We start from the raw sequence: 21,211 nt of genomic DNA on the forward strand, positions 1-21,211 counted from the left end.
TGTCAAAATCCCTTTCCATAGCAAGTATCCCACCTTAAATATGATTCAGTGTACCAGTATTTTCTCTGGAACGTAGTCACAGCACAAAGTATTATACCCTTGAAAATATTAATTCCTTCTTTTTTCTTTTTTTTAGAAAAAGAGAGAGAGACATTTATTTTAAGGAGTTGGCTCATGAAATCGTGGGGGCTAGCAAGTCCAAAATATGCAAGTCAGGCTGGAGACAGGAAAAAACTGATGTTGCAGCCTTGAGTTAGAAGACAGTCTTGGAGGCAGAATTCCTGAAAATATTAATTCTGACTTCCTATAATTCCCTTCTCTCCACTAATGAAATACAATTATATTTTCTAATACGTTAAAGAATCAGAAAATTATAGTTATTATGATTAAAGATGTTTCTTACTGCACTAAAGCTTTAAATTCAAATGTTTAATACCTAAGCTTTTAAACCTCTCTTCAGTTATTTCAAAAAGCTAATACAAATGATCAAAAGTTTGGATATGTACTATTCCCCTACCTGGGGTAGGGGAAGGGAAGGAGTCTCTTTCTACCATTTCTTGAATACATATTTAGCTTTATGACATGCTTTCAACAATGCATTTAGACCCAAAAATATTCTAAATAGCAGAAAGTACCTATATGTGGATGGTGCAACATCGTCATAATTTTGATCTCTCGGTAGATCTAAAAAACAAAACAATCCCCCAATATAAGTTATTAAATGTTATATTCCACCATTGCAATATAAATGTAAATTGTCTCTTAGGTAATAAATGTATTACTAATGTTTATTATTCCATACCTATAAGACTAATACAAAAGTCTAGAGTCATTCTGAAGTAGCTTTATAAGTTATTATCAATTACTTGCATTTATGAAAAACAGCAGAGGTCTCAAAGAGGGAGGGCACCACATCCTGACTTTCACTTTGCTATCTTGAAAACATAAGATTAGACCCAGGCAAGCCTAATTTTCTTATGATTAAATTTAGTCTGATTCACTATCTACTCAGGGGTCCCAATTCTGTATGGTCCCAGTGAATTATCCCATGAGCATATTAGATTTATAATTCCAAATAATTCTATGAGAATATTTGGAACAAAACCACCTTGGGAAAGCTCTCTAGAGATGACAGGTAATTTAGCACGGAGGCTGTGATAGTCTGTTACATTAACGACCCTAATGAGTCACCCCTCACAGGTCCATGCTTCTGTGGAGTGCCTCTTCCATACTGACAGGAGGTGTGGCCATGCGGCATGCTTGGGCCAACAGGGTGCTAGCAAATCCAAAGCAAGCAGAGGCTGGGTAAGAGGTTAGGCATGGCGGGGCTTGCTCTCTTGAGCAGTGTAAAGACGCTGGTCAAGCCTCTGTGAGGATGAAGGGTGGTATGTAGGCAGAGAGACCGGCTGTCCCGATTTCATCCAGCCCCCGCTGACCCACCAGCTGAATGCAGCCACACAAGTGGACCCTGGTGAGACCTTACGAAGAATCGCCCTGCCAAGGCCAGCAGAGCGGCCAGCAGAGTAAGGAGAGACATCGAATTGTTGCTGTATATTCACGTATTATAAATTCAGAGAAGGGTCATATTATCATGGCCTGGGTTAATATGACCTTGAAAAACTATAGGATTATACAGGCCCACCTTATTCAACTCCCTTGCAAACAAGAGGACGCCAGGATAAGAAAGAAAAAGATCTTCCAAGGCCCTGCTCTCTTTCTATGGGGAATCTGACCAGAACCTGGTCGACCCGGGATACTAGCACCCACCCAGCAGGCAAGGGCTGGGAAAAGCCTCGAGAGAGGAGGAGCAGGTGGCCACGTGGGAAGGAAGCTGGTGGGAGCTCACAGGACTCTTGCTGCACTTGTCCCTATCCACTGGGTCTCACCTAGAATTCAATCAGCAGCTCAGGGGAGGTGGGCATGGGTGGGATTTGACAGACCGAAGCTGTGAACCTGAGCTCAGAACTGAAAAGCATGGAATCGGATGAATAGCCTTTCCTGTCTGAAATACTGGCTCGTTTTTAAAGGCAGGAGCCTTTTATCTCCAACATAAATACTCCCCTTGCTGTTGTGGTCGCTCCCACATTTTGTGTTCCGAGATGACAAGACGGCCACCCACATCCCTGATGACCATTCAGGCTTGAGTTCTTTCTAGCTTCCCTCTGTCAAGCTACCACAAAAATCCTGTTTTCCAATCCACTATAGTTGAGTTGGTAGTTTTAATTTGAATCTCCCAATTACTTCCACAACTGCTAAATTAGAAAATCTCCAATTTAGACACCATATCAATATAGCTCAGGATACTGCACTTAGAGTGACACCCCAACCATGGCCATGGCAACCCTGCACCCTGTAGCCTCTACTTACCCTCCAGCACCAGCTCTGGTCACCCCAACTCCTTTCAGTTACTAGAACACATTAATACTAAGTTCTTTTAAGTCTCTTCTCCCTTTTCATCCTTGAAGTCTCAGGCAGAATCTCTGGAAACTTATATATCTAGGTCTCCTTTGTTTTCCATCATAGCCGTCTGTTCACTTCTCCCCTAGAATGCCCTTCAAGTTGTGATGACATCTTTGTGCACCTTTTGCCATCACCCTGCCATGCACAGGGAGCGTGCCTGCCTCCCTTCACTGCACCTAAAGCCAACCTGGCACACAGCAGGGACGCCTCTGTCTGACAGACGCCTGCATGACAGCAGTCCCTGCCGAGAAGTGTGGTTTGCGCAGCCTCCTCCGCACCCCAGTGACCACACTGCTTGTGAAACCTACACACCAAAATGCTCGTCACAGAGTCATCGTGATTCTGAAGGCCGAAGAGCAGGTCAAATGAAGGCAATCATTTAAAATCCCACTAGCAGTGCAGTGGAACGGAACCAAAGTGAATTAGAGCCAAAGAGCAGGGAAAAGATGGGCTCTGATAGGAATTTAAGGGAGGGAACACTCACTTCTGTCGCAGACAGCAGGCACTGGGGAGGCACTAGACTTATGCAGGACTGAAAAAAACGATGTCCACAGTTGAAAATGCCGTACAAGTGCTCTGCATATGTGAGCAAGGGTGGGGAGGTGCAACCAATTAAGGTATTTAAGGAAGACGAGGACCAAGTGACCCACTCTGGCCAGCGCAGTGTGTCCAAGTGTGGACTCTAGGCCGCCTGCAACAGACTCTCCACGGCGCCTGTGCAAACGGCAGGTCCAGGGTCCCACCTGTCACTGGATATGAAATGAGGCCTCAGAATCCTACTTTTCACAAGAAGCTCAGGTGTGGTGGTTTTAAAGTATGTCCATAAATTCCTCCCCTCAAAAGGCAGAACTTAACATCCCTTTCTTCGAGTGTGGGCCGGACTTAGTGGCCTGCTCCAATCGACAGCGTACGACAGAAGCGACAGCAGGGACTTCAGGGACTGACCAGACCCTAGCAGGCACTGCAGCTCCCTCCTTGCTCTGACAAGTCACTTGCTCCAGTGTCATAAAGACATTCAAGCACCTTCACGGACAGGCCCACGTGGCCACGCAGCGAGGCCTGTGCCCACAGCCGGCGAGGACCTGCGGTCCCAGTGACAGCCACGTGAGTGCCCCTGGACAGCGGGCGTGCCAGCCCGGGCAGGTCTTTGGATGACTGTAGCCGCGGCCGGCACCCGGCCGAAGCCCCTGCAGAGAGCAGAGCCTGAGTCAGAACTGCCCGGCCACGTCACTCCCAAATGCCTGACTCAGAAACGGAGAGATGGAAAGTGTTTTTTTCTGGAAGTTCTGGAGGAAGATTTTTAAGCAGCAGTAGATAGCACAGCACACACCACACTGAAGTTTGCAAAGTCCTGAGTCACAGCAGAGGTCACACCGGGAACACACCAGGAAAACACAAAGGACAGAGGACGGGGCCAGACAGAGAGGGCGAGTAGAAGCTCACTCCCGTGGGCAGAAAGAGAAGCCAAAGACTCCCCAGTGGAGCAGCGTCAGGATGTCGCCAAGATGGCTTTCCGCATCCACCTCACTATCAGAATTGCGTATTAGGCAGAAACTGGCCACGCTGGGGCGCGAACGCTGTGCGATGTGAGGCGAGGGGGACGGGGAAGAAGCAGTTGCCAGTTACCAAGTGCTGGCTGTGTCTGACGCACAGACCAGTGGCTCCACGTCTGTGACCTTATTTGACTTAATCATCACAATTCCAGCAGGCGAATATGATCCTCTGCAATTTACAGAGAAGGAAGACTGGGGCAGGTGAAGCAGCTCCTTCGAACCCCAGCTAGTCTGCGCTGGAGCCGGGATTCCAGCTCTGAGACGTCCGGCTTCAAAGTCATGCTCATCTCAGGATTCCACACTGCTACCTTACAAATTCCCTGCTAAAACAATCAACAACTTTTAAGCTGCTGATACAGAAAAGTCCAGAGTAACACGTGGGCACTGGCATAGAACTTTTTAAAAAGTTGACAGTTTGCACAAATTGATATAAAAGCGCCAGAGATTTCATAATCTGGGAACCACATGGCCAAAGATAGTCAAATCTGGCAGGAATAATTTATTGAAAGGAAAACATGAGCTTTAAGGAAAGTCCCGTAAGGACCATACAACATATTTTTAAAGTTTTAATTATAAAAGGACATTCGAGTAAGAGCAATTCAACTGATTTCTACAATTTTTTTTTTTTTTTGAAACAGGGTCTTGCTCTGTCACTCAGGCTAAAGAGCAGTGGTGCAATCACAGCTCACTGTAACCTCAGACTCCTGGGCGAAAGCGATCCACCCACCTCAGCTGTCATTACAGGCTTGAGCCACTGCACCCAGCCTCTACTATCTTAATTCACCTTATTTCTCCATATTCCCTTCTCGATCTTAGATATATACTAAAAAATCAAACACAGACATGTCAGAGAGTAAAGAAATATGTCCCAATAGCGAGGACCTGGAGTGTGCAGGTATTATCTTTGGAAAAAGACAATGTTACCAATCAATAGGAAAATAAAATGAGTACGAGAGAGTGCATGGGGGATTACAGACATAAAACTGATCGAAATCCTCATGATCAAAGTGCTTAGGCTGCCTTCTCCAGATGCACAGGTGTGGGGTGGAACAGGCCAGGCAGTCAAGTCCTCGTGCCTGCTCTGCCTCACCTGCCACCACACCTCTGCTGAACAGAGAACGCATCCAAGAAGTTCATGTGGAAAGTATTGTCAAGAAAATGCTTTTGGGCTGGGTGTGGTGGCTCACATCTGTAATCCTAGCACTCTGGGAGGTTGAGGCAGGCAGATTCCTCAAGGTCAGGAGTTCGAAACCAGCCTGAGCGAGAACCCGTCTCTACTAAAAATAGAAAGAAATTAATTGACCAACTAAAAATATATATATATACAAAATATTAGCCAAGCATGATGCTGCATGCCTGTAGGCCCAGCTACTCGGGAGGCTGAGGCAGGAGGATCGCTTGAGTCCAGGAAATTGAGGTTGCTGTGAGCTAGGCTGATGCCATGGCACTCACTCTAGCCTGGACAACAAAGTGAGGCTCTGTCTCCAAAAAAAAAATAAAAGAAGAAGAAGAAAAGAAAGAAAATGTCTTTGTGTAAAAAGGGAAAAATAAAGCCAGGTGTGGTGGCTCATGCTCGTAGTCCCAGTATTCGGGGAGGCTGAAGTGGGAGGATCACATGAAGCCAGGAGTTCAAGACCAGCCTGGGGAGCACAGCAAGGCTCTGCTCTGTCTCTTAAAAAAATCAGCCTGATGTGGTGGCACATGCCACTTGGGAGCCTGAGGTGGCAGGATCTTTTGAGCCCAGGGGTTTAAGGGTGCAGCGAGCTATGATCACCCACTGCACTCTAGCCCGAGTGGCAGAGCAAGACCCTGTCTCAGAAAACCAACCAACCAACAAACAAAAAACTCCAAAACAACAACAACAAAACAACAAAAAAGGAAGAATTTGTGTGTTTGCTTCTCAATACATAGAGTATCTCTGGAAGGACACAGAAACTGATGCCACCGGTTGCCACAAGAGCAGGAAAGTTTTTTGCCTGAACAGGGAATTCCTACGAAAGAAAAGACAGCTGACAGTTGCCACAGTTGCACCACTTCCTCTCGACAAGAAGGGAATTTACCGTTTCTTCCCATCACACAGGTTGAAGGGGGAAAGGGGGCGCAAGGCAAACGGCTTCCCGGCAGGGGCGCGTGGCAAGTGGGGCGCACGTGAGAGCCACCGCAGCAAGGTTCAAGGGAAGACGGTGGGGAGAGAGATTCTCATCACTGCCTTGAACCACCCTGACTTTAAAATAAAGACTGGGACAGGAAAGATAATACATGACAGGGGAATGGGGTAATCAATAGCACTATGAAGACCACTGGTCGAACACTAGCCAAAAGCAGTGGCCTCTCCCCCCTACCCAGGAGGAGGCACATACAGACGTGGGGAGATACTAGGCGTGTGGCTACACTGCAGCTTATTTGACCAGAATTGTACTAATGTCATGCAGGTTACTGCTAGACATTTTGGCTATTGGAAACATCCTTGTACATTATTTGTATACTTATGCAAATTACGGTGGGTCTAGGGTGGGATGGGGTGATCCCAGCACACAGCCCTGGTGAGAATGACACCTAGACTTCCTTTAATTACCCCCCAGATTCTCAATTCCTCTCCTCTTTCAAAAGGTAACCTACTTTAAAGATGACTCATTTTACAGTGTTCTGCGTCTCAGAGACGCTTCCACTGCCACTGCCCAACACCTCCCCTCTCTGGAACTCTTGCCTGAGAGGCCTCAACACCCAGCAGACATTCCGCCCTGGGCCATGCACCGGATCACCACCTCCCAGCCTCGACACACGGAGCCAGGACCTCTAGGGAGGAAGTACTACGAAGGAAATGTGCTTTAAAAAACAAAGAGACCTCCACAAATAATTCTAATGCACAGCTAAGGTTGAAAACTACTGATTCAAGCAGGCTAAAGCAACGGTGCTCTATATAACCCAGGGTGGCTGCAGCAAAAGTAATTGCACTACAGACCACAGGAAAAGCATGAACTGCTTCTCTCTGCCTTCAAATTATAAGGTTCCCTGATTTGTCCCATAACTATCCTTCCTTCCCTGGAATGTCAAAAAGGCCATTAATGCTACAGAGCTCTAAGCACTAACTGGCTCCCAAACTAATACCAGCTTCAAAGAGAGAGCAGCTTTCCTCTTCCTGGCGGGCGTCTCGTGCTCTAGGGGCGCTGGGCACAAGCGCTAACCCTACACCATCCGATTTGAAAGCAGAAACAAAAAAGGCTTCTAAAATATTAAGAGAAATCATGGAAATAACTTCCAGAAATGGAACTGAATTCTTCTAGTTTTCTCTATTATCTGGCTACAACCCTACAATGAAAACCACTTTCCTAAAAGCCCTTTAAGCAGAAGCTGAGAACGTGATGTAAATTTCAAGGGACAAGCCTCATGCCTGATGCATGGGCCGCATAAAGAGTTCACCAGAATGCCCGACGCCACAACATACACGAAGCTGCTGACTTCATGCTTGGAAAAGCTTTTCCCAAAACCATCAGAACAAGACTCCCCATCACAATAAGACTCTCACCCCTCTTCATTTTTCCTTATTTATGCCGACCTCTTTCACCTGGCAGGATAATGCTGCAGAGAAAATTCCACAATTGGGAGCTTCTGTGGGTAACTTGCGCTCCCTGGTTTAGTTTAACCTGGTCATGGAATGCTAGATTATCCACTACCTGAAGAGAGAAGAATCTGTGCAGTTGATGACACTTCTTCCTGTACCTCGACAAATACATCAGGTGTTGCAGAGCAGACTACCTGGTTAACAAGGGTAGACTCCACATCTGGCTATTTGATTTTAGTTGGTTTGGTTCATGGAGACTCTACCTAAGGAACATACTCCAAACTCTTGGTATTTTCCTCCTGACATCATAATAGTCTTAAAAGGGGCCCTTTTCTGGCTAGAACAATAAAACGTCAAAGAAACGCAAGATAATGTGAACATCCTAACCTGTTAGTGCCATGCTGAGACTGGAAACCCGAAATGATCGTAACTGAGAGCAGTGCTGACGCCTGGGTGTCAGTTACACTCCCCCAGGGGAGAGCTTGATCAAAATGGGAGAATTATTAAATAAAAATTACAGGAGGCCACTGTTTTAGACTAAGCTACTGCATAAGGCCCCAAAAGACCAGACTAATAAGCAAAGTAGAGTCACTAATGCTAAGGCTTCACATCTTCAATTCTAAACTAACTTATCTGATCTTCCAAGAAGTCAGGAGAGATAACAGCCAATTTCCCAAACAGGCCAGTTTTATGGGCACGATAATATCAATCTACAAATATGCAGTCAACCCAGGTTTACTTATGTACATTTAGTAAAAGTACATGACCCAATGCACAAGCCTCCTATTGTTAAATTGACACTATTTTAACGTGTATGTTCAAACGCTGCCTGAATTAGCCAGTCCACCTTTTTGGTAGTGGCAGTAAAAACAGATTACATATTGCTCATGGCAGAAAGTGAATGTTAGCTTCTGTGGCTTCAGGGCTTTCAATCACTAGCTGAGAAGTGTTTCCAAGGCAAGTGTGATACAATTGTGAATGATCTGAGAAGAAAACAGGCTGTAAGAATAACTATTCCAAGTGGGGCTGCCAAAGTTGCCTATGCTCTTGACCTTGTTGCCAGTCTTCCATGGAAAAAGAACTCCGTGAAAAAGGATCTGTAACAAATGTACAAGGAATGCATCTAATTTATATTATGAGAGAAGAATATGAACTTACACAGTTTTAAACAATGCTGAAATAAACTGAAACTATTATACTTATCAGGTTATTTAACTTGGAATGGATCTGGCTTTCGCATAAGTCTTCTGGGGAGATAGTTCGTACTTCAACTCTACCACAAACAAATCTTAACATTGTAATTATTAGATTATTATAAGCCAAATTATAAGTCAAACAATGCTGATGCAAATATGCAAAATCACACTATCAGGCTAACCAGACAATCTACCATGAACTAAATTGATGACAATGACACAAACAGCAATTTGTCGTCATCATCATTATAAAAGAATAGCAGCAATTAAAAACTACAAGCAAAAATAATGGAAAAAAGCAAGCAAGCAAGCAAGAAGTAAGGGAAAATTGCAGCCAACTTGACACATTACTAGGATAAAATTTTTCCTGGAAAATGGCTAGAATTCCAATTATATCTAGGTACATATGGATAGTAGAAGATTTGTAACATTGTAGAATACTGAATTAGAGTCCTCAGTAAGCTTCTTTATAAATTAATTTTAGTTCTGAATACCAAATTTGAGTAACTACTAACTTATTTATTAGTACCAAGTCCTTAGATAAATGAAGAAATGAAGGTTTGAGGAAATGGACTGGAATTTTTAGATCTTTGTTCTTCAGAACAAAGGACTGGAATTTTTAGATCTGTTCTGGGACCACCTGGAGAAGGCTTAAGGCCTAGTATGGGCTGCAGGTCACAAAGAAGCACTTGTTTAAACACATTTTCAGAGAAAGTCTATTCCCTTCCCACCTCCCACACATATAACAGGGACAAGGTTTCAGAACTATCAGGATAGAAATAACCATTAGGAATATATTAATAATGTACATAGAGAATTACTCTTATCAAAATATCTTACAACTGTACAGTGCTTTGCAGTTTACAAAGCTCTTTATAGGCATTATTTCATAAATACATCCATCATGAGAAGATAAAATTACCTCCATTCTAAAGATAAGAAACCCAAGATCCAGAAAAGTTCAGTGCCTTGCTCAAGGTCAAGTTAGACACTCAGCTAAGTGGCTTAAATTAAGGGACTTAATTTATATATAATATAAATAATGTAATTTGCTGTGATGATCACGTTTATAAAAAAAAATAATAATGTAATTAATTATATTAATATATATTATATATGATTAACATAATTTAGGACATCCTGTTACTAGTTCATGATCTCCAAGCTACTATCGGCCAAATCTAGAAATCAAATGAAGCATACAAAAAGGCTTTGCAAAACTAAAAAAAAACTAGAAGGATTTTATTATGAAGATCATTCATTATTTACAGATGCAGCAGTGAATTACCTAGGCCCGGGCCCTCCCTAAGCAATGCAATCTCTACTGGGGTCCAGGCATTAGGACTTTCAAAATCTGCCCGAGGCAGAAATCTTCTGATCTAAGGTAAATCATACAAATAGCAAGAGAGCTTTAGAAACATGCTTTTTCACTCTTATTCAGTTCTACTTTTATATTGTTCTTTTATACTAATTAGTCATCACATCTTAATTGGACATGTCATGTCAAGAGGTTAAGAAGCCAAAGTGCTGACTTGAAAGATTTCAGTCTTAACTATAAGGAAGGCACACAAATCTGCACAATACCAACAATGTGAAATACCATATTATTTTGTAAAACTCTATTTTGTCAAAATTTAGAATATTCAATTAAAAACTACAGCTTTGTACATATATAATAAATCAATTAAAAATACATAGAAAGTACAGCCTTTAGTTTGTGCTATTAAGAACATTTAAAAATCATAATCTTCAATTGAAGATGACTCAACTATTTTTATCAAATACTACATTTAAGTTGTATTCATTTGAGGAATAGGAAGGTTTAGAGCACTAAACATAATAAATAAAAGTAATATTATGATTGAGGTACTTAAGAGAAAAATTAGATGGCAATTAGCACTGAAAATCATTTAAAAATACTGAATACTGTCCCAATCTTACCATTTTGAGACTTTCTGGAGTACATTTGGTCTTATCAAGTACTTTAATGGCCACCTAGAAAAAAATAATAAATGTTTAAGAATTTTAAGAATTTAGTAATCATGGACTAACATATGGCATTGTTAAAAAGCAAGCAAGCATACAAACTTGAAAATGTGAAACTTAGTTGGTTATAATAACTAATTGAAACTTTATAAAGATGTACAACTGAAAATTTTAGCTTCATAAAAAAAGTGGCTTCATAACATTTTATATTTATAGACAAGAGTGGAATTATCTCCTTCAAAGTAAAAAAAAGAAAACAGATATATAATGAAAAGATTTTAAAAAGATACATAATTTAGCAAATCTTTTCTTCACTATGTACTGACATTTTAATTGTAGCTGACTCTATGATCCTAGGGCAGGAACTATGGCTCTTATAGGTTTACATAGCCCAGAATGCTCCCAGAGTGTGTCTCACAGTGAGCTTAATAAATACATATTAAAAAAAAAAAACCAAACAAACAGAAAAGCCCTTTAGGCAGTTAGGCAAGGAGAGGGACCAATCTGGGGCTCACCGAGGGGAATAAGTACAGAGGCAACAAAGGGCCACCTGGCAGCCTCGGGTTCAGAAACGGGTGGGATACCAGCCCTGTTCAGAAACGGGTGGGATACCAGCAGACAACACCAGCGCCAGGAGACGGGGAGAAAGAACCGCAGCTTCTGTTTATGTGCATCTTTATCTTAAGAAACAAGAACCAGTTTTACTGACATTTACCAAGTAGACCTGTTCCCACATCCCCACCTGGTCGGCTTGTCACTGGTTGGACAGAAACACTTCCTATGGAGGGTGGGAATCCAGAATGAGCGGAGGGTGGAGTGACGAGAGAGGGAACATGAGCGGAGAGGGGCGTCGCCAGGACCAGGAAACACAAGTCACACCAGCTCTGGGCCTGAAGTTCGCGCCGCCAATGAGCAGAGAGGCGGGCGGCGGCGCCTGCGTGCGTATGCACGGCGCATGCGCGGTGACGCGCTGAGGGAGCGTCCGCAGCCCAAACGGAAAGGGCCTTGGACGTCCTCTGTGCGTGGTTTGCACGCTTTTTGGCCCTTTTTACGCTCCTAAAGATTACTGAGGACCCCAAATGTGGGTTATATTAATGGATATTTACCATATTACAAATGAAAACTCAGAAATTATAAAGTATTTGATAATTCATTTCAAAATAACAATAAACCTATCACACGTTAACATAAGTAATTTATTTGTATGAAATTTTCATCTGTGCTTCTGCATTCAGTCTGCTGTGATGATCACACATCATGTAGCCCCTGGAAAACTATACACTTGCAAAAGAGAGAATGAAAAAAGCTAACGTTTCAATAGTATTACAAAAATGGTTTGACTTTGCAGGCCCCTTGAAAGGGCCTCAGAAAACCTCCAGGTGTCCCCCTGCCTTATTTGAGAAAGGCCACACTATGCATATTAACACTGTGCTTCTAAAAACTGCTTAACCGGGTTCGAAGTCTCCACGTGCCCTAGTCATTTATTCCCTACGAACTACAGACAGGAAGCGCTGCGGCTCCCGCCCGGAGTGGAAGGGCCACCACCTCAACCCCAGGGGGGCAAATCAGAACTGGGGAAGGAGTGAAGAGTAAATGAATGTGTGTTTCAATGGAAGTAAAGGAGCGGAAGACAATAGTGGCTGCTGAAACAGACAAACACTGATTACCTTTGCACATCTCAACTGGAGAAGAGAAGCCGGATTCATTTATAGCCCTAGCACACTACCTGGCACGCAGGAGCACTCAGCAGACGTTTGCTGCACCCATCTGAGGCCTCAACGCCATGATCACAGATGGAAACAGGGCAGTGAAGAAATGGGGCTTCTGGTGTTTTCACAGAACAATGTAATCTTAAAAATTACATAAATCGAAGGCAAATGAATTAATTGCCTTCAAACTTTACTTTCATTGCTAATTTTATGTGGTACTTTTGGATCCCCCAATTCCAAAGAAACCTGTTAGATACTCTGTTCTTTTCTGGCCTCCATCATATTTTCCTCCTCCTCCTCCTCCTCCTCCTCCTAGCCGAATCTGTCAAACAGGCTGCCTTTCCTGTTCTTCCCTCTGGTCTTCTGAGAACTGCTCTCTATTCTCATGACTGCCCTTGATCACCACTTTCTTCTGGTTCTGCTCAATATCCTCCTTCTATTCTAAGGATTTTCTTCTGATCCTGTGTTTACACATTTTCAGCTTCATGTACTGCTATTCCAGTAGCATCTGAAGCAAAAATAGGAGCTCAAATACGTTCCATTCAGCTTAATCGAACCGTAGAAAACAGTCATTTTATCAAAAACAACAGTGTCCCCAGAGTGAAGCATCATCCAAGGTGACATGTGTATGTGCAGCGATGAAGCCTGAGGGGCAAGTTCCTAATCCCCTCCTCCTCCCACTGCCTGCTGGAAAGACTCCACCAAAATAACCCGGGCCCAGAGCTGGGGCCTTGGAGTTCAGACAGAGCTGAGACCCCAAGGTCACCAAAGAGGCGGGAGCTGTCAGTGTCGCTGGTTGCTCTGCCTCAGAAGGTGGAGGCTGGAGCAGACCCTCCCCCCCATTCTGGTGGCCGTGGAGTCGGGTGAAGGGGACACAGCAAATGCCAAGGGGGGTCGCCAGGTGAGGAGAGGGGAGTGCCACTGCACCTCTGTGCAAAGTTCTGGGAAATTCCATTTACAGTCGCCCTGATGCCAGAAGCAAAGTGGAAAATTACAAAATAGAGGTAAGGACAGCTCGGACACAGCAAGGGCTTCCCCAACAAGCCTCAACCGAAAGGGCCCGACAAACTCACAGCAAACACCCACTGGAAAAAAGTCCTTATCTGCCACTTTCTGTCCATTCACTACCAGTCAAAAGAGCCTGACACCCTGCTCCTTAAAGGTGTTAAAGCATCCACACCCACTAGCCCAGCGAGCAGAAACGATCCCAAATCCCTTAGGGGGACACAGCAGCCTGAAGGATGGAGCGTCAGTCAGCTCCCGCGGCCGGAACACAACACCAGACACTGGTTTCCTCACAGTTGTGGAGGCGGCAAGTGCAAGATCAGCCCCATGAGTGGTTCTGGCGACGGCGTTCCTCCCGGCGTGCTCGCTGTCCTCACACAGTGGAGAGAGCGAGCTCTCGGTGTCTCTCCACGTGAGGACACTGATCCCATCAGTCAGGGCTCACGCCGAGACCTCGCTGAACTGTGACCTTACCGTCAAGTAACACAGTCTTGCCGGAGGTTAAGGCTTCAACTTACAAATTTGGGAGGATACATTTCAATCCAAAGCAAATGCAGACCAAGCCAAACAACTACAACAGTTGGCTACAAAACAAAATGTCAACATGGAAGAAGGTTACAAGTGAGAAGCAGATACAAAATAATACACTGTATGATTCCATTAGTATAATGTTTAAAAAAACAGACAAAACTAATCCATGGCATTGGACATCAGCACAGCGGTTCCTTGGGGGAGGGGATGAGAAAGGGGCAGCAGGGAGAGGCTGGGTCAGAGCATACTTTTTGCCCTGGGTCATGGTTATGCAAACACGTTTACTCTGTGGTAATTCATCAAGCTGTAGATTTATGATCAGAGAACTTTTTATGCATGTTACATTTCAATAAAAAGACTTTTTGGGTTTTAAATGTCAACAGTGACTTTTACAAAACCACAATAAAAAGTCAACAGACAATGCCTAAAACTGAAAAATAAATAAGAACACAAGCATGTTATAAAGACATGAAAGTAAAACCTAAATAATCAGTATAGAAGACACAGTGGCCATCTGGGGACACTAGGAAATGGGGGGAGGGCAGGGCATCAGGGGGGTGGTGAGAATGGGGGTCTAGGGAACTATTGTTTGTAACAAGCCTTGGCTCTTTAAACTGTGTAATATATAGGGGCTGTCTGGAAAGTATCCAGCCATGTAGGATGTTCTTATGTTAACAATGGCTGGATACTTTCCCCCTCAGCCTCGTATAACTTGAATAACAATAACTAAATGCAAAGGTTTTTGTAACCACAATGAGAATGTTTGGTTAAGGATGGCAGACTGATCACATGCATTTCTCTCTTCTCCCACCTGATGAGCCAATTGAAAAATAAACACAAAATGACAATACTGGCAAAGAGAATGGAAGAGGTGCCAACAGCAGACAAGTGACTCGAAAATTTCTGGGAAATAAAAATCTTATGATGGTATAGTGGCACACACAGCAGGGCACAGGAAGACAAGCCTAGAATGTGCAAAGGAAGAAACTTCACTGTCCAGAGAAAATGACCCTGTGTTGTGTATGTGGAAGGCCCCAACGTAAAGGCCAGCTCTCATCTCAGCCACCATGACCAGTGCCTTCCATATGCCCTACCCCACGGACAGGGAGCTCTCGATCTGCTTCTCGGGGCTCCACTCTAACAACATTAGCAGGGAATCAAAGATCTTCAGACCAATGAGGAAAGCCTGTGGTTTTTCCTAGCACTGTTGTCCATGCATGTGTTGTTAAGGGAAAACACCAGATATAATTAAGCCTCTTCTTCCAAAAAAAAGGGATACAGTCAATTCCTATCATTCATGGTGATATTCTGCAAAGTCACTGTGATCATCACATTAGTAAATAATGTACCATTGCTCCTAGAGGACAATACAGGGTTAGGTGCCTTCAAGTCTCTGGTCAAAACGTTTTCATCAACTAATCAATACACAAGTTTGTTTTATGAGTGTATCTGTTGGAGCACACCTTCTGTCACATGTATTAGTGGTTACACCAAACTCATTGCCAACAGCTCTGTAACTCACACTCAACTGAAGCATTTTCTCTGTAAGACACATCATAGCCTTGCACTTAGGAAGACTAGATAGTGCTTCAGCACCATGGGGCCATCTTAAATAGTGAAATCCTCAACAGAAAGCACAAAAACGCAAACAAACAAAACAACAACAACAAAAACCCAAACAAACCAGGTGGCATTAAACAGACCACAAAAGGGACATTTGTTTAGACTTTGAGGGCTGAAACAAGAAAGCAAAGTGTTGCCTTGCTGAACTCAGCTGAAGATGTGCCCACACATTCAAAAATGACTGCCAGGCTGGGCGCGGTGGCTCCTGCCTATAATCCTAGCACTCTGGGAGGCCGAAGCGGGTGGATCGTTTGAGCTCAGGAGTTTGAGACCAGCCTCAGCAAAAGCAAGACCCTGTCTCTACTAAAAATAGAAAGAAATTAATTGGCCAACTAAAAATATATAGAAAAAAAATAGCTGGGCATGGTGACGCATGCCTGTAGTCCCAGCTACTCAGGGGGCTGAGGCAGTAGGATTGCTGGACCCCAGGAGTTTGAGGTTGCAGTGAGCTAGGCTGACCCCACAGCACTCTAGCCTGGGCAACAAAGTGAGACTCTGTCTCACAAAACAACAACAACAACAACAACAAAAAAAAACAGCTACAAGAATAAAAACACCAGGGCATGGCCATGACACTAAATAAGAGATCAGAGAAACAAAATGACATATACGCGACTGGAGTGTGTGGTAAAGCAGGTATCTTCGATCAGTGGGGAAAGAACTGAGGGTTCCTAACAAGTGCTCATCCACATGAAAAAAAAGGTGAGGTCCCCACACTTCATACCAACCTCTCCAAATACCCACCAAATGGGTTAAATGTTCAAATGTGAGCCATAGGAGGAGTATTAGAAAATAACACAGCATTTTTTTAAAATTGTGGAACAAACTAAAACTTTCTCATCAAGACATGAAACACAGGCCGGGCGCGGTGGCTCACGCCTGTAATCCTAGCTCTCTGGGAGGCCGAGGCGGGCGGATTGCTCAAGGTCAGGAGTTCAAAACCAGCCTGAGCAAGAGCGAGACCCCGTCTCTACTATAAATAGAAAGAAACTAATTGGCCAACTGATATATATATATATAAAAATTAGCCGGGCATGGTGGCGCATGCCTGTAGTCCCAGCTACTCGGGAGGCTGAGACAGAAGGATCGCTCGAGCCCAGGAGTTTGAGGTTGCTGTGAGCTAGGCTGACGCCACGGCACTCACTCTAGCCTGGGCAACAAAGCAAGACTCTGTCTCAAAAAAAAAAAAAAAAAAAAAAAAAAAGACATGAAACACAAATGTAATCAAGAAAAAAGATGAAAAAAATTTACTACATAAAACTTAAAGCTTCTTTTAAAAAAGATAAAATAAACAGTAACAATAATCTAGGGGAAATGTTCCTAACCTATACAACAGACAGATGACTGAAAGATAAAGAGTTTAAATCACTAAGATAAAAAAAATGTACATATACGACAAATACAAGCAAGACACTCATTTTAAAAAGAAAATACGAATGGCAAAAATATATGAAAATATCATAAATATAAGTAGGTATCAGGGAAAAGTAGCTTTTGTTCTTTCACATCAGTTTTTGCCCATCAGTGATTTGGTTGGAATGTCTGCTCCCAAACTCAGGTTGAAATTTAATTGCCATGGAAACAGTATTAAGGGGTGAGACCTTCAAGAGGTGATTAAGCCAGGAGGGCTCTGCCCTCTTTTCTCCGGTTCTCTCTCCTCCTCTTCCCCTCCCTGTCTCCAGGCTTCCTCCCTTTGTCCTTCCAGCATGTCAGGACGCAGCGAGAAGGCCCTCGTCAGAGGCCTCCCAGCCTCCTTGACTGTGAGAAATAAATTTCTTTTCTGTATCAATTATGGGGTCTCTGGTTTTGGTTACAGCAGCAAAAACAGACTAAAACAATCAGACAAAAATTACCTACAATGTGGCAATGGTGTGGGAAAACGGACATTCTCATTCATTTTGGTAGGATAATAAAGTAGGTGCATCCCTTTTTTTCAAAACTGATTTAGCAGTATCTATGACAATGTCAAATGTTCACCCGCTTTGACCAAGGACTTCCATTTCTAGGAACTTACCCTACACAAACATTCTTAACAACAGCACACAAAGTTATACAAAGGAATGTTCACTGCAGATCTGTTTCTAACAACACAAAAATGAGAAACCACCCCAGTGCCCACTGACAGCTAATAAACCAAGGCACCACCATGCGCTGGAAGACCACGCTGTCAGTAAACTGAGTCACGGTGGATCTCGGAGTGCTCAGACCCAGATACGGTCAACTCACATTACCAAGTTTAAAACCAAACTTACCATTATGCTCCATTACAGTCCCTTTTTTGTTAAAATAAACAAAAAGTTAATGTCTATACAAAAAACTCTGAGAATATATACCAAATTGCTGAAAGTGATTTCTTTGAAGAAAAAGATTTCAAGGAACTTTTACTTTCTGCATAATAGATTTCTGTAATATTTATATATGATTTGGGGTCATACCCACAATAGAAAAAAAGCAGGAGTAAAATGGTTTTGCTCACAGCTTTTTAGAAAACTGCGAAAACTTAAATTAAGCCACTCTCTGCTAGTCATATTCAAGCGCTTCTGGAGAGAGAAGCCACTAGAATTAAACACACCAGTCAGACTCCAGCCACTGTAAGGAAAAGGGGGGTCTGTCCCTGCCCCCCTGCTCTGCTGGCTGCCGCTGCGCCCGCAGAAGGAAACTGGCCAGTGACCACCTGGGACTGCTGGGAAGTAAACTCGGAGGTTTGGTTCCTCATCTCAAGAAAGTTTTGACTGAAGAAACACAGGGACAGCTCTACCCACCCTGTTGTTTAGATACCAAAAGCAGTCCAAGCGACTCAACCACAAGGAGTCCTAACTAAAAATCCAATGGTATTTCGTCACTAAAATTGAGGTGAATTGTGAAGAGGCAAAGTTCTGGTTCCAGTCTTTACCTAAGATTCCACTTAGCGTCGACCCACGCTTCCCACCTTCCCCAAGTCCCGGCTCGCACAGAAAACAAGACTGTCTGTAGGCTGTGCTGCTGCACACGGCTGCTCGCTGGCAGAAGGCCGGCCGGGGCTCCTGCTCCAGCAGCCCCAAGCCAGGGGGCCGTGGGCATCCACGCCATGGCACTTCCGTCACAGCGTCTCGGCACATCCACCAGGAGGGTCTGGCACAGGGAGAGCATTTCTTTTAAAAGCTTCCTTCAAAAGTATTATCACATTCATTCAACAAGTATTTATTAAGTGCCTAAGAGGTGCTGAGCACCATGTGCAGTACTTCCGCCCAGCCCTGCAGGCTAGGGGCAGCCCAGCAGACTAGACGGGGAGAGAGACAACTCAGTGATTCCAGCACAGTGTAACTGGTGTCAGACAAGGGCCGAGTCAGGATTTTGCCCCGTCCCGTGCCTGAGGAGAGAGGTCTGTCAAGGACTACTCCCCAGAGTGACCCCCTTGGAAGGGTGAGGAGCATTTCAGGCAGAGGGAAAGACCTAAATGCAGGAAACTATTTAGGTGCAAAGACCTAAATGCAGGAAACTATGTCAAAGCAGCAAAGCAGACTTCACACCACACAGGAAGAATGTGAGCAGGAGTTAATTTCATGGTTTTAATGGGTGTATGTTCATAAATAAGGAGTAAGTTTGAGCAAAAAGCCCGTATGACAGAGGCTAGGAAAGTGCATGCCGCCTTCTTGCACTCTGCCATCAAACACAGCTACGAGAAAAGTATTTAGAGAGAGAAGAAAACTCTTGAGGAAAAATCTGTAAGTATACACAATACAATGCACCTGCAAGTACCGTGAGCACATACACATAAGTGCATACTTGAAGTTCAAGGCAATTTTTGCTGTGGTGGCAGACATGTACTACTGAAAAAGAATAAAACACTACCCATTCTTAAAGTTGAAGACTACTCAAACACTCATGCACATTTAAAGTAATGGGAAAACAAAAGCACTCCCAGACAATATGTGTTCTATGTTCTTTTAAAAAAGTTTCATTAGCTTAGAAATAAGCCCCAATATACACATTCTTCCTCTCTCTCTCACATGCAGTTAAACAGGGCAAGTGTTGTAACAGAGATAAGCATAATTCGCATTTACCTCTCTTGCTGTCAGCAAGTGCCTGGCCATCCGCACGGCCCCGTAAGCCCCCTCACCCAGGCTTTGCAGGAACCTGTAGTTGCCGATGACGTTGCAGACAGGCTCTTCGCTTCCATAGCAACCGCTGGTGTGCGAGGTGAATATCGGGTCGTCCCCGTCTCCGGGAGACGCGTCCTGCAACACAGCACACGCAAAGACACGGGATCAAAGACCACATCGAGCTCGCCAAGTTTTAAGCGCCTATAGTTGAAAAACAACACTGCTTTAATGTTAATCCTAAATTATCTAGCACTTGAAAGGAATTTAACCACATGACACGAATTTGCGAGGAATGTCGAGAGACGAATATCAAGTGTTGAAGTTCAAGGGGGTGTTCAGAAAGCGGCTAGCCGCGTTGGGTGTGTGGCGTCAGACACAACAGGGGCGAAAGGACTGCCCCCAGGCCGCCGCGCCCAGCTCTTCCACCTGCAGCAAGCGCACCGCACAGCGGACCCGCACGGGGCTGGAAAGCAGCAGAGCAGCTGTCACCGTTCCCAGACCAGGAGGCGGCTGCAGACCTTGAGAGAGATCCTAAAATATCTGGATTCCCAAAGTCTTTCCACATTATGCTGCTAACAGTTCAAAACAATGTGCTCAAAGAAGCAGCCGGACTGTGTGGCCCTTGAGATACCTGTTGAATGGACGAATAAAGCACTCGATAAGCGCAGTGAAGGCCAAGCAAAGCACACACGCCGAGGCCCTCTGCACGCTGCGGGGAGGGGTGTGCCCCCGCGGACACGCGCGCATTCCACACGCACACACGCGCTCCCGCCCCCGCCCCGCGTGCTGCAAGCGTGGACGTCCCACTCCAGCCCTGCGGCGGCTGCTCCCGCTGGAGGGAGGGAGGGAGGCTTCTCCACGTGCACACGCCCTGCTGTCGCTGCCTGCACACTCTTCTCCTTGCCAGCTGTCCGTCCAGAACCATGCCCTCCCCTCGCTCACTTTCTATACCTACAGGGCAAAACAAGCCTCATGCAGTTGGCGAACTTAACAAACCACTTTGCAATGCTGTTCATGTTCAACGATCAAAGCATCGTTGTTGTCAATGTGTTTTGAGACAGGTTCTCACTCCGTGGCCCAGGCTGGAGTGCAGCGGCTTCCCCACAGCCCACTGCAGCCTCCTACTCCCCGCCTCAAGGGATCCTCCCTCTCGGCCTCCCACAGTGCTCAGATGACAGGAGTGAGCCGCCACGCCCGGCCTCGGCTCCCATTTTTAACTTCTAAGCCTGGACTCTTCCCATCACACGTCCCTGTAAGAAAGCAGCCTACTCTTATAAAAACGAGAAAGAAGATAATCTCACTGGCATGAACTATAGATGGGAGAAGCTGAGGACACAGGGAAGGAAATGATAAATCAGTAGTCAAAGTTCATATAAGGTGAAGAATAAATTAAAAAAAGAAATGATAAATAGAGGACCATACGAGACCACTAATGCTAATGACGACTAACATTTACGTATTACTTAGTATGTGTCAGGGATTATTCTAAATGCTTTACCCATTT

The 21,211-nt window shown here is 44.4% G+C and overlaps 1 long non-coding RNA gene across 1 annotated transcript; it reads right to left on the reverse strand.

Annotated features, from left to right (window-relative positions):
• Positions 1–635: 635 nt before the first annotated feature.
• On the reverse strand, positions 636–12,492 carry LOC105861580 (uncharacterized). Its single transcript, XR_012922171.1, has 3 exons — positions 11,467–12,492; positions 10,713–10,766; positions 636–684 (listed from the first exon to the last, which is right to left on the reverse strand). It is a non-coding gene; the product is annotated as an uncharacterized LOC105861580 (long non-coding RNA).
• Positions 12,493–21,211: the final 8,719 nt, after the last annotated feature.

This window comes from Microcebus murinus, chromosome 12, assembly GCF_040939455.1.
Source record: "Microcebus murinus isolate Inina chromosome 12, M.murinus_Inina_mat1.0, whole genome shotgun sequence".
Classification (NCBI taxonomy): domain Eukaryota; kingdom Metazoa; phylum Chordata; class Mammalia; order Primates; family Cheirogaleidae; genus Microcebus; species Microcebus murinus.